Below are 11,375 nucleotides of genomic sequence, written 5' to 3' on the forward strand. Positions count from 1 at the left end.
TACTACTACTCTTCTTCTTCTTCTTCTTCTTCTTCTTCTTCTTCTTCTTCTTCTTCTTCATGCTTAGCATCTTCCCGTTTGTCTTGATCTGTATTTTATACTTTAGTTCCCTAAAAGCTAGGTCTGCTACTGCCAGTGGGAGTAAAAGCAGCTTAGGAGAAGCAATTTTCAGTGGAAACACAGCACAAGCAGAAAGAGTTAAGATTACACCTACACTGATCTTGATATTACATTTCAGTGGATTAATTTTGTGTGTGTTAAACAACCCCGCCCCCAAGGTTCACCAAGACCGTTGCTAAATTTAGTCCATTTAATATGTTCATATCATGTATAGTGTTTTAGCTCTAGGTTACTATAATGCATTCTTCCCCGATCTGTTGTCCTCCAGATGTTTTGGGTGACAGCTCATATCACCTACAGGGTGTAAAACATCTGGAGGGATGCTGGCTAGAGCTGATGGTTCTTGTGGTCCATAATTATCTGGAGGGCATAGGACTGGGGAAGGATGCTTAAAATGGTTGTTTGTTCCCATGCCATTTCAGAGTTGTGGTGCTATCATTTGCTGGACAATGGACACTTTGGCCCAACTGTGGTGAGTGGGATTAAGGACCCAGGCCGACACGGCTCGGGAAAGTTTTGTTTGGGTAGCATTTGCAAGTCTGTAAGGAAGAGCTCGTGCTTGTTAGCTCATGGGTTCAGCACACAAGTAATTCCTCTTCACAAAGAACCAGGGCAGACATTGTTTAGATTTCATTAGAAACTCATCAGACATGCTGGATGTGAAATCACGGTTGCTTTGGGCCAGCAAGAAACAAGAAATAACATTTGTGGCAAGGAAACTCTAACCCAGTAATTAGACCCAAGGAAACAAAAAAGAAAAAGAAAAAAAGGAACTCTTGACCCATTTTCTTCCTGTTTTTAAATATATTTTATTGTCCCGTAGCATTCACTTGGAAAGCAACTGGCAATACAAGTCCAACCACTCCCATCTGTTGTCAAGATCCACCTGATGCCTGCAAGTGGGGCTGAGTAGCGCCTTGCGGCTGCCGAGACCATATAACACCGGTCTTGAAAGACCTACATTGGCTCCCAGTACGTTTCTGAGCACAATTCAAAGTGTTGGTGCCGACCTTTAAAGCCCTAAACGGCCTCGGCCCAGTATACCTGAAGGAGCGTCTCCACCCCCATCGTTCTGCCCGGACGCTGAGGTCCAGCGCCGAGGGCCTTCTGGCGGTTCCCTCATTGCGAGAAGCAAAGCTACAGGGAACCAGGCAGAGGGCCTTCTCTGTAGTGGCGCCCGCCCTGTGGAACGTCCTTCCAGCAGATGTCAAAGTGATAAACAACTACCTGACATTCAGAAGACATCTTAAGGCAGCCCTGTTCAGGGAAGTTTTTAACGTGTGATATTTTAGTGTATTTTTGGTTTCTATGGAAGCCGCCCAGAGTGGGCCAGATGGGCGGGGTATAAATAATATATTATTATTATTATTATTATTATTATTATTATTATTATTATTATTGCAGTGGCAGAAATCCGAATAATGAAATGTAATGATGTATATCATGCATTTTAAGCAGTGGCGCCTTCAGGGAATGACTTTGGGCAGATGTCCTGAGCCCCACTCAGCAAAATAAACAGCAGGATCCCCAAATTCAGCATGGTTCACTAAAAACATTTAAAAGTAAATTAATTACAGTGGTACCTCGGGTTACATATGCTTCAAGTTACAGACTCCGCTAACCCAGAAATAGTGCTTCAGGTTAAGAACTTTGCTTCAGGATGAGAACAGAAATTGTGCTCCGGCGGCGCAGCTGCAGCGGGAGGCCCCATTAGCTAAAGTGGTCTTCAGGTTAAGAACAGTTTCAGGTTAAGAACGGACCTCCGGAATGAATTAAGTACTTAACCCGAGGTACCACTGTAATACACATTACCATCTAAAGATGGTACCCTCTTCTTTAAGACCATTATGTCCAGAATCTAAGGATGCAATCCTGTGGTCTCTGGGAAGTCATCTCAGCAGCAATAGGATAGACTGGGTCCCTCTACCCGACGTCAGACTCATAATTCCAGTGTTTAAGACTACATTCATCCCACATAGCAGGACCAATAAGGGGCCATCTGAGAATATTCCTCAGCCTTCCTCATGGTCTCCTGTCATGTTCCCCAGACCAGGGGGCAATTTAGATACCCTTTTGAGAACGTCTAAACCTCTCCTTCCTATTGCAAGCTCAGTTGGAAACATTTAGAGGGAAAATGGAAGGGGGGAGGGAAGGATGTGAAGCCCAGAAATGGGCAGAGGAATACAGGACATTCCTGCACTCACACTCCCATGCTGCCGGCACAGTCTGGCAGGGTTTAGGATGAGGTGATGGGTCCTTTCCCCCTTTAGGATTGCAGCACAACAATACCTTAGTTGCACCACGAATTTTAAGATTGTCACCTTGGTGCTTTTACATGAGCCCTTAAAGAGTCCCTCCAATATATATATATTTTAAATTATTATTTTTTAGCATTTCCATATGCCTCTCTCAACATTTTCGTTTCCAGCTGGGTTAGAAGTCAAAAGAGGCCAAAATACCTAGACAGGAACAAAGGCCGCCAAAATACTGAGACATGAATAGAGAAAGGCCAAAATACCGAGACAGTAACAAAATAGTAATGAGAAGTACTGGATGCCCCACAAGGCAGCTTTCATGTTGTGAGAAATCCAATCATATGTGCTGACTGACGAGATCCAACTTGTTTAGATAAGCTCCAAATAAGCATTTAAATCTTGAGGTACTTATCTGAGTTAAATGCAAATTAATTCTGAAACTCTTGGACTTTGCCCACCGCTTTCAGTGCCACTGGAATACTTTGATACTTCATGTTCAAAATGTGAGTACACTCTGGAAGACTGAAAAAAAAAGAAAAAGGAATTACTATTTTAAAAACACACCAAATTATAGCTGGCAGTTGAGTAGCAAAGTACTTAATGTCCCAAGTAAGCAAACGGGTTTGGCTGATTATAACCTATTTTCTTAACTCAATCTGTCCAGGAATGAAAATTGTGAGGAGGAGTGCACTGGGCAAGGGAGAGGGTTGTCTCCAAATAAGTTTTCCTCAGAGTAGACCCAATGAAATCAAGAGAACAAAGTTAGGCATGTTGATAACTTTCAGCAGGTCTGCTCTGAGTATGACCAACACGGGATACAATCCAGAGTCTTTGCCAAAGGTAGATATGGTGTCTGCTTAAAAATAATGGCAGTGGGTCAAAATGACTCCCTGATTCTAGGATGGGGTGCTGCCCTCTGCTGCTAACAAAAATCCAAATGGAATACAAGAAGATTATAAAAAATAATAATTCCCTACCTCTGGCACAACTGGAAAAGGATGAAAAGGGATGCAATTTCATTTTTAAATATGCTTGGATAAACAGGGGGCTGCAGCAATTAATATCTTGTCAAAATGTTTGGGTGTTTGGGGTGGCACAATTTCTTCTCACTTGGAACATGAAGCCCATGTTATAAACAAGAGCAGCTACAACTACGGTTGCTTGGAGATGCTCAATGTCAACAGCCCTTGAATTCTAGCAAACCAGGTCATTCTGAACAGCAGCGCAAGAGCCTATGTGAGGACTGTCTTCCTGAACTGGACCAAAGGTCCAACTTGCATCCTGTTTCCAATGCCAGAAGAAGGCTTTTAAGGTGACTGTCAACCCCCACTGTTTATACCCAGTACTAGAAGGACTATTCACATGACTTCTTGCATTCAGCAGACATACAGTCTGTGCGCACAAATAGCTGAGCTGTACAAACCAACATGTACACTCTTCTTTATGCAAACACTTGTGTATGTGTAGAGACGCCTCGTACATGTCCACGTAACTATCATTCACCCTCTTTCTCTGTATCAACAGCGAACTCATTCTCCAAGTGAAGATCCTTGTGGAGCCAAAATAGCACCACTCCTGCACATGAGAGAAAGGCTTGGGAGAGCCTCAGGGTTTGCAGAACTAAAAATAAAAAAGAGGGGGGAAACGATTGTCAGAGGAGAGGAGGGGAAAGTGAATAGAGTATCCTCAAAAATGGCATGTTCCGCTGGCTGCTAGGGTCCTCAGCAGGAGCACTCTGCATTTTTTCTGCAGTTCCCATTTGTTATTTATCACTTATGACGTGCCGTAACTGTACTAAACTATGCGCAGAGATTAAAACCAAGCCAGACTTACAATACAGAAGTCAGGCCCACCGTATTAAAGGCATGATATACATCGCATGAAGAAAGGGGATGGGGAGGGAAGAAGGAAATAAGGAAACAAAAAAAGTTATGTAGTGGGTCTTGTAACCCATAGTGGTTGGTGGAGCTGCATAGGTGGAGCTGTATTGCTCTGCTGTGTTCCCAATGCCTTGCATCACTGCTGCTTACTGGCCGGAGATCAGTGCGGTGCGAATGCAGTGACAGAGCCAATCCCAGACTCCTGCATCTGCCCTGCAGTGAGATCCTGCTACCTTAACACCATCAGTCAGCGACAGTGACACATGGCATTGGAGAGATGGGAGAGCAACGCAGCCCCGCAAGTGCAGCCCTGCTGAGCGCTACTGCTTAGAACCACCAGCTTGAATGGAAAGTGGTCCCTCAGTTGAGTCAATGACCAATGTCCCTTGCTTTCCTAGTCTTTCCTAGATTCCTAGCACAAAGGTAGAATGAAAGGTGGAAAACATTGGTGGAGAGACGCAACCTTAGTTAACATTCCCCACCCTCTCTTACATGAACACAGTGTGGATGAGAATCTCATAGTAATCCAGTGTCACACATTTCCTCTCTTTCTTTTTTGTCTGAAAAAGCATTCCCTCCCACCCATGCATTCTTTACACTGGCCTCCCACACGAGTTCCCCACAAAATTATGATTCCTCTCCAAAAAGAATAAATCTAGAAATTGGAGAGAGCATTCTGAGAATTTATACGTCTTGACCACTATAGCCTTGAGAATCTAATAATACCCAGAACTTTTATTCAAAAGTTCAGTTTGCTTAGAATTCATGCACTTTCTACTCTAGGTCCAAGTCACACTGGGACACTTCTGAACACATCCACTGTGAACTTTGAGCTGCCGATGGACTACGGATCCTCAACATTCATCTTCCAGTGCCAAGTAATTCTCTTCCCACAGCCATTTCTGCTCTCCAGGAACTAGTTGTGTCTCTCAACAGCCAATGACATATTAACAGACACGTATGGAGATGTAGAACCACAAGGAAACATCTGCTTTTCTTGTACAAAAAAAGATAAAAGATGTCAAGTGAACAAGAAAGGGATTTCAGACTATAGGCATGCTATAGCGTATATATATTATTTTCTCATCAAGAGAATCACATTAGTACATATCAATGGTTTGGAAAGTTGATAGCTTGTCTAGAGTTGCTTCTGGAATTTCTAGAGAGATTGGCAAGAAGGCCATGTTGATAGTTTCAGATAGGATGAATGATTCCCTCTGGTTTTTTTTGTTTCCCTTAACTTTCTTATTTGTCCCCAGTCTTCAGTTCACCATGAAAAGCAATCTGCATTTTGGTGCACATTTCTTGTGCATGTTTGTTCTAAGTAATTTTTCTTAATATATCCATTTTGCAAGCAATATTCCTTACTATTATTATTGCTACAGGCAACTCCTCATTTATGCGTGTTCGAAGCACACACAAGCTCACACATGCACATTGCCACAAACTTTTCCTTCACTCACTTCCCTTCAGTCTTACGATAGTTCAGTCTTAGATGGTTCATGGTTTCTACAAGTTGCTGATTCAGAAAAGAAAATAAATAAACAGAGAGGTGGTGAAATAAGCTCTCCTTGTGCTTTTCCAGCAAACACACGAAAGTGAGGTGAAAGACACAATACTCGTGATAGGAGGAAAGTAACCTAAGGTCTGCAAAGTGAAATAAATAGCAAAATAAATAGAAACAAAGGATGTCATAACAGGTTTGGGCTAGGAGGGCGAATAGCTCTTAAAATAGGAATAAATTGTCTGTAGAGCATGGAAACCAGGCCTTCTTTTTTTGCCTCCCTGGTCCCCCACCCCAGGAACTACGTAACCACAGAGTTCCTGTTTACTCTATATCTTGAGGATAAAGTTTTCTGTGGTATAAGACACCTAAGACCATTAGGCACACACACACTCAAGATCTAAAGAAAGTCTATTTATTGAAGCTTCCAGGAAAAATATTGACTGGGCAGTAAAAATACTTTCCTTGATTACTCAGGCTCATATTTTAAACTTAAAATTACAGGAACCCTTTTTAAAAAAAGCAATTTATTTTTAGCCTCTATGTTTTGAGTTTTTTAATTGAAAAAAAATTGCTTATGTTTTAAGCACATTTCCATTGACCTCGCAGATCAGGTTAGATTGTACTAAGGCCTCTCCACACATACACACACACTTTCCAAATATTTCTCTCATATTAAATAAAAAGACGCATCATTTTTCAGAACCATTGCATAAGATGTGGGTGGGGAGTTTGGACCTTAGAAGTTGCTGGACTACAACTCCCATCATCCTGCACCATCTTTTACTGGGGCTGGTGGGAGTGGGACAAAAATGTCTGGAGGACTTTGAGGTTCTCCACTCCTGCTTGAAACAGTCAAAACTGACATCCATAGCTTAGTGATTAAGGTGACGTCAGGCCTGAGTCCTTGTTTCTGCAAGGCTGCCATGGAGTCCAGTTCTGACACAGGTACGAAGGAAGAAGAAGAGTTTGGATTTGATATCCCACTTTATCACTACCCGAAGGAGTCTCAAAGTGGCTAACATTCTCCTTTCCCTTTCTCCCCCACAACAAACACTCTGTGAGGTGAGTGGGGCTGAGAGACTTCAGAGAAGTGTGACTAGCCCAAGGTCACCCAGCAGCTGCATATGGAGGAGAGGAGACGCGAACCCGGTTCATCAGATTACGAGTCTACCGCTCTTAACCACCACACCACACTGGCTCTCACACAGGCTTGTAGGCAAGAGGTATTACTGTGAACAGGCAGCAGTCAAGGTAGCTGTCCAGGAGAACAAGAACCATGAAGGCCAGAGACCGGGAACATAATCTCATAGAAGGGTTGGAGGTTAAATACTGAATTGGATGGATGATGCAGAAGTGAGGGTCTGCATTGTTACTTGATGTGATGAGTTGTCCACACAGGCATGATATACCCTTTGAAAATGTGGCTCTTTTGGGGAGAGGGGGGTATTATTGGGTGATTTCTTTTATTTTTATTTTATATACTGTGATCTTTTTATGTGAACCACCCTAAGACATCCAGGTATAGGGCGGTATATAAATAATAATAATAATAATAATAATAATAATAATAATAATAATAGAACCAAAGGTCTGTAACATTTAGAAAACAGTTGCTACACTGCCCTTAGTGCATTGGTGCAGTTTTTTTAAAAGCACTGTATTTATATCAAATGGCATTCTTTTTTGATCTTTGCAGAAATATTGGTCTTTGCTCATGCCCATTTAATCCAGCCGTGCCAAAATAAATGTGAATAGCCTTGAGAGTCTACATTGATTTAAAACCCATCTTGGTCTCTTAAGAGGCCTAAGATTCCTCCCTTGCACCTAGTGGCTCAAGATGTAGGAGATTTACCTTGTTCAAGAAAAGAGGTTTCCCAAGTTTCTGCTGTTACACGCACCACTTCCTCCTAAGTTTGGAAAGCCCACTGAAATGGAATTTCAGACTTATGATGGTTTTTAACTTTTTAACCATAGGAAATCTTATTTGAAGTCAGTTTTGAGACTTTCTTTCTGAGCCCAACATATGGCAAATAAGACGAGTGGCTTTTTATTTTCTTTTTTAATAAAAACAACAACAACCATGGGACGCATAAAAATAGGCCCAATAAAAGTACTCCAAAAACCGCTTGGAAAATAGTTTTATTCTGCAGCTTTTCCTGTATGTGGCATATGCAGAATAATGTGGTCTGAAACGAGGGTTTTACTGGCATGGCTTTAAGATAACTGCATTACTCACTAGCAGCAAAGCCGCGAGACAGTTGTGTAGGTTGTTCCAAATGTAAGTGGCAAAGAAACCTTCCTAACCGCACAGTTTCCCTATCATCCATTCCCCATGGGCCTGTCATACTCAAATAACCAGTGGCTGCATTTTCATTCTCTGCTGAACAGGGTTATTGACAAGCGGGTTTGATTCTGAAACCACTTAGAGGTTCTCTTACAATCAAGCAGTATGCAAACGATGAATTAAAAACACTTATTTTCCAGTAATTGTTGCTGTCTAAAAAAATGTGTTGCCATAATCTGACTGGTTATTTGCAGGTCTTTGGACGCAGACAATAAAGTCCTGTTATCAAGACATATGTCAAAATGCTATACAGGAGGAGGAGGAAGAAGAGCAAGAATGAGAGAGGGAGAAAGAGAGAGAGATGCTGTCTCTGCACAACTCCCAGTGTAGTGGTTAGAGTTCTAGACTAGGGCTTGAGAGACCAGGGCTCAACTCACCACTCAGCCATAAAGGTCCTGGGCGACCTTGGCCCAGTCCATCTCAACCCTGGGGGAGTTTACCTACATCCCTACCTCTTTGGCACTTTGGTGGAATCTACACACATATAGAAAACACTGTGAAAATGCTTTTTTTAAAAAAAAAAAGTTTTGAAAAATATATTGAATTTGCCATAGCTCACCTTTGCCATCTAGTGTCACATTTGTATATGACACTTTGCAACACGCTTGAAAGGTTTTGTTTGCAGCTGTCCTTTGTGGTGCTTGAGAATATTATTAGTGCTAAGTCTCTTTTACCTTTTGGGGGATTTTGTAAGTGATCTGTTTGTTCTTCCTGATGCCTGCAACAGTCTCGGCTGCTTTGTGAGCAGTCCTGCTGCCCTGCAAATATCCACGCTGCACATTCTGTGGGATGCCACTTCTGCATCACCAAATAGAGGACAAAGCATATATTTTGCAGACTTTTTTACATATGTTAACATGTGTTGGTGCAAACAATTCTATAATTTAAATAGAATTAAAATACATCTCACCATAGTAGGGAAGAGTGAGTAGATGGCCTGCCGGCCTGCCTGCTCAGGCTGCTGTACAGATAACTCAGTTTTGGCAATGCATAAATAGATACTTTCAGTCCCTCCAGACACCCACTCTAAGGAGTCACTTCCAGGACACTTTGGCCCCTTCTGTCTTTGCACCATTGATTAACTACAGTGTGACAGAGGCCACTGTTCTGAGGGATAGCTTAGTTGGTAGAGCATGAGATGCTTAATCATAGGTTCATGGGTTCAAGCCCCACGCTGGCCAAAATATTCCTGCATTGCAAGGGGCTGGGTTGAACTAGTTGACTCTTGTGGTATCTTTCAACTCTACAATCCTATGATTCTTTTTTAAAAAATACAGTGGATGCTTAGGTTGCGAACGTGATCCGTGCGGGATGCACGTTTGCAACCCACAGCGTTTGCAAGCCGCAGCGGCGCATCTGCGCATGTGTGGGTTGCGATTTGGTGCTTCTGCACATGCGCAAAGCGCAATTTAGCGCTTCTGCGCATGCGTGACCGACGAAACCCAGAAGTAACCCGATAAAACACAACCTGAAGTGGCTGTAACCCGAGGTATGACTGTACAGTGGTATCTTGGGTTACATACGCTTCAGGTTACATACGCTTCAGGTTACACACTCCGCTAACTCAGAAATAGTGCTTCAGGTTAAGAACTTTCCTTCAGGATAAGAACAGAAATCGGGCTCCGGCGGCGCGGCAGCAGCAGGAGGCCCCATTAGATAAAGTGGTGCTTCAGGTTAAGAACAGTTTCAGGTTAAGTACGGACCTCAGGAACGAATTAAGTACTTAACCACTGTATATGGAAAGGAAGTGATAGAGGATTAAAGAACTGGTTGTGGTTTGGGTAGGGGTGCAGCCCACACTGACCAACAATTTATTTATTTATTTTATTATTTTCATTTCTATCCCACCTCTTTCTCTGAGAAGCTCAAGGTGACATACATGGTTCCCTTCCTTCTCAACTGATCGCCATGACAACCCTGTGAGGTAGGTTAGGCTGAGAGGCAGTGACTGGCTCAGGGTCACCCAATGAGCTTCATAGCTGAGTGGGGATTTTAACCCTGGTCTCCCAGGTCCTGGTCTGACACTCTAACCACGAGACCACACTGGCTTGCTGGCTCTTGAGAGCACAGGCCCAAGCATGATTTTTAGGCGCACAGAACAGACATGTAACATGGGCTGCGTCTCACACACATGCCACGACCCCAAGCTATATAATATCATGGTTTAATTCTGATACTACATTTTCTGGAATTACACCTTGCCCCACAAGGCAGCTTTCCTACCAGGCTCCCTCTTCATTCCCCCCTATTTTTGTTTAGCATAACATCAATCCCAGAGGAGAATCCCACAAAGCTAATAAATACCTAATACTTAATAAAACTATTATCCTGTCAGTGGTTTGATTTTTTTTTATATTCTAATGGGACAATGTGGCTGAAAATATTTTACTTGAAAGCTTCGTTTTCCTGGCCTTTTTCATTACAAAATCATGAATCATCTCCCCAAAGTCAATTTCTCATGCAAGTTCACATTCAATGGACAAAATAGCTCAATGGCTTAACAATTCTTGCTCCATAGCAGAATGGCTGCCGTTTCAGATGTGTGTTGGTTTGCTGAAACTTCTTTCTGCTTCTTCCATGGCCACTGCAAGTGTGCAAAATAATATGCAAATCAATGCACGTCACTGAAAATTACATTTGTTTTGTCAACCTCGTTTAATCAGGTAAGTGGGGGCAATTTTGTACTTTTTTCCCAAATGTGCATTTAAATATATATTTTTAAGGATGCAATATCTCACAAGGTCAGTACTAAATGTCTTGTGACGTAGATATTTAGAAGTTCCTTCCATTTCCCCTGGTGCCACATATTTTGTTGTTGTTGTTTAGTCGTTTAGTCGTGTCCGACTCTTCGTGACCCCATGGACCAGAGCACGCCAGGCACCTCTGTCCTCCACTACCTCCCGCAGTTTGGTCAGACTCATGTTTGTGGCTTCGAGAACACTATCCAACCATCTCATCCTCTGTCGCCCCCTTCTCCTTGTGCCCTCCATCTTTCCCAGCATCAGTGTCTTCTCCAGGGAGTCTTCTCTTCTCATGAGGTGGCCAAAGCACTGGAGCCTCAGCTTCACGATCTGTCCTTCCAGTGAGCACTCAGGGCTGATTTCATTAAGAATGGATGCGTTTGATCTTCTTGCAGTCCATGGGACTCTCAAGAGTCTTCTCCAGCACCATAATTCAAAAGCATCAATTCTTCGGCGATCAGCCTTCTTTATGGTCCAGCTCTCACTTCCATACATCACTACTGGGAAAACCATGGCTTTAACTATACG

The 11,375-nt window shown here is 42.7% G+C and overlaps 1 long non-coding RNA gene across 1 annotated transcript; it reads right to left on the bottom strand.

Moving 5' to 3' along the window:
* Positions 1-2,083: 2,083 nt before the first annotated feature.
* LOC128411116 (uncharacterized) lies at positions 2,084-10,004 on the bottom strand. Its single transcript, XR_008329691.1, has 3 exons — positions 9,955-10,004; positions 3,799-3,995; positions 2,084-2,897 (listed from the first exon to the last, which is right to left on the bottom strand). It is a non-coding gene; the product is annotated as an uncharacterized LOC128411116 (long non-coding RNA).
* Positions 10,005-11,375: the final 1,371 nt, after the last annotated feature.

Source organism: Podarcis raffonei, chromosome 3, assembly GCF_027172205.1.
Source record: "Podarcis raffonei isolate rPodRaf1 chromosome 3, rPodRaf1.pri, whole genome shotgun sequence".
Lineage (NCBI taxonomy): Eukaryota > Metazoa > Chordata > Lepidosauria > Squamata > Lacertidae > Podarcis > Podarcis raffonei.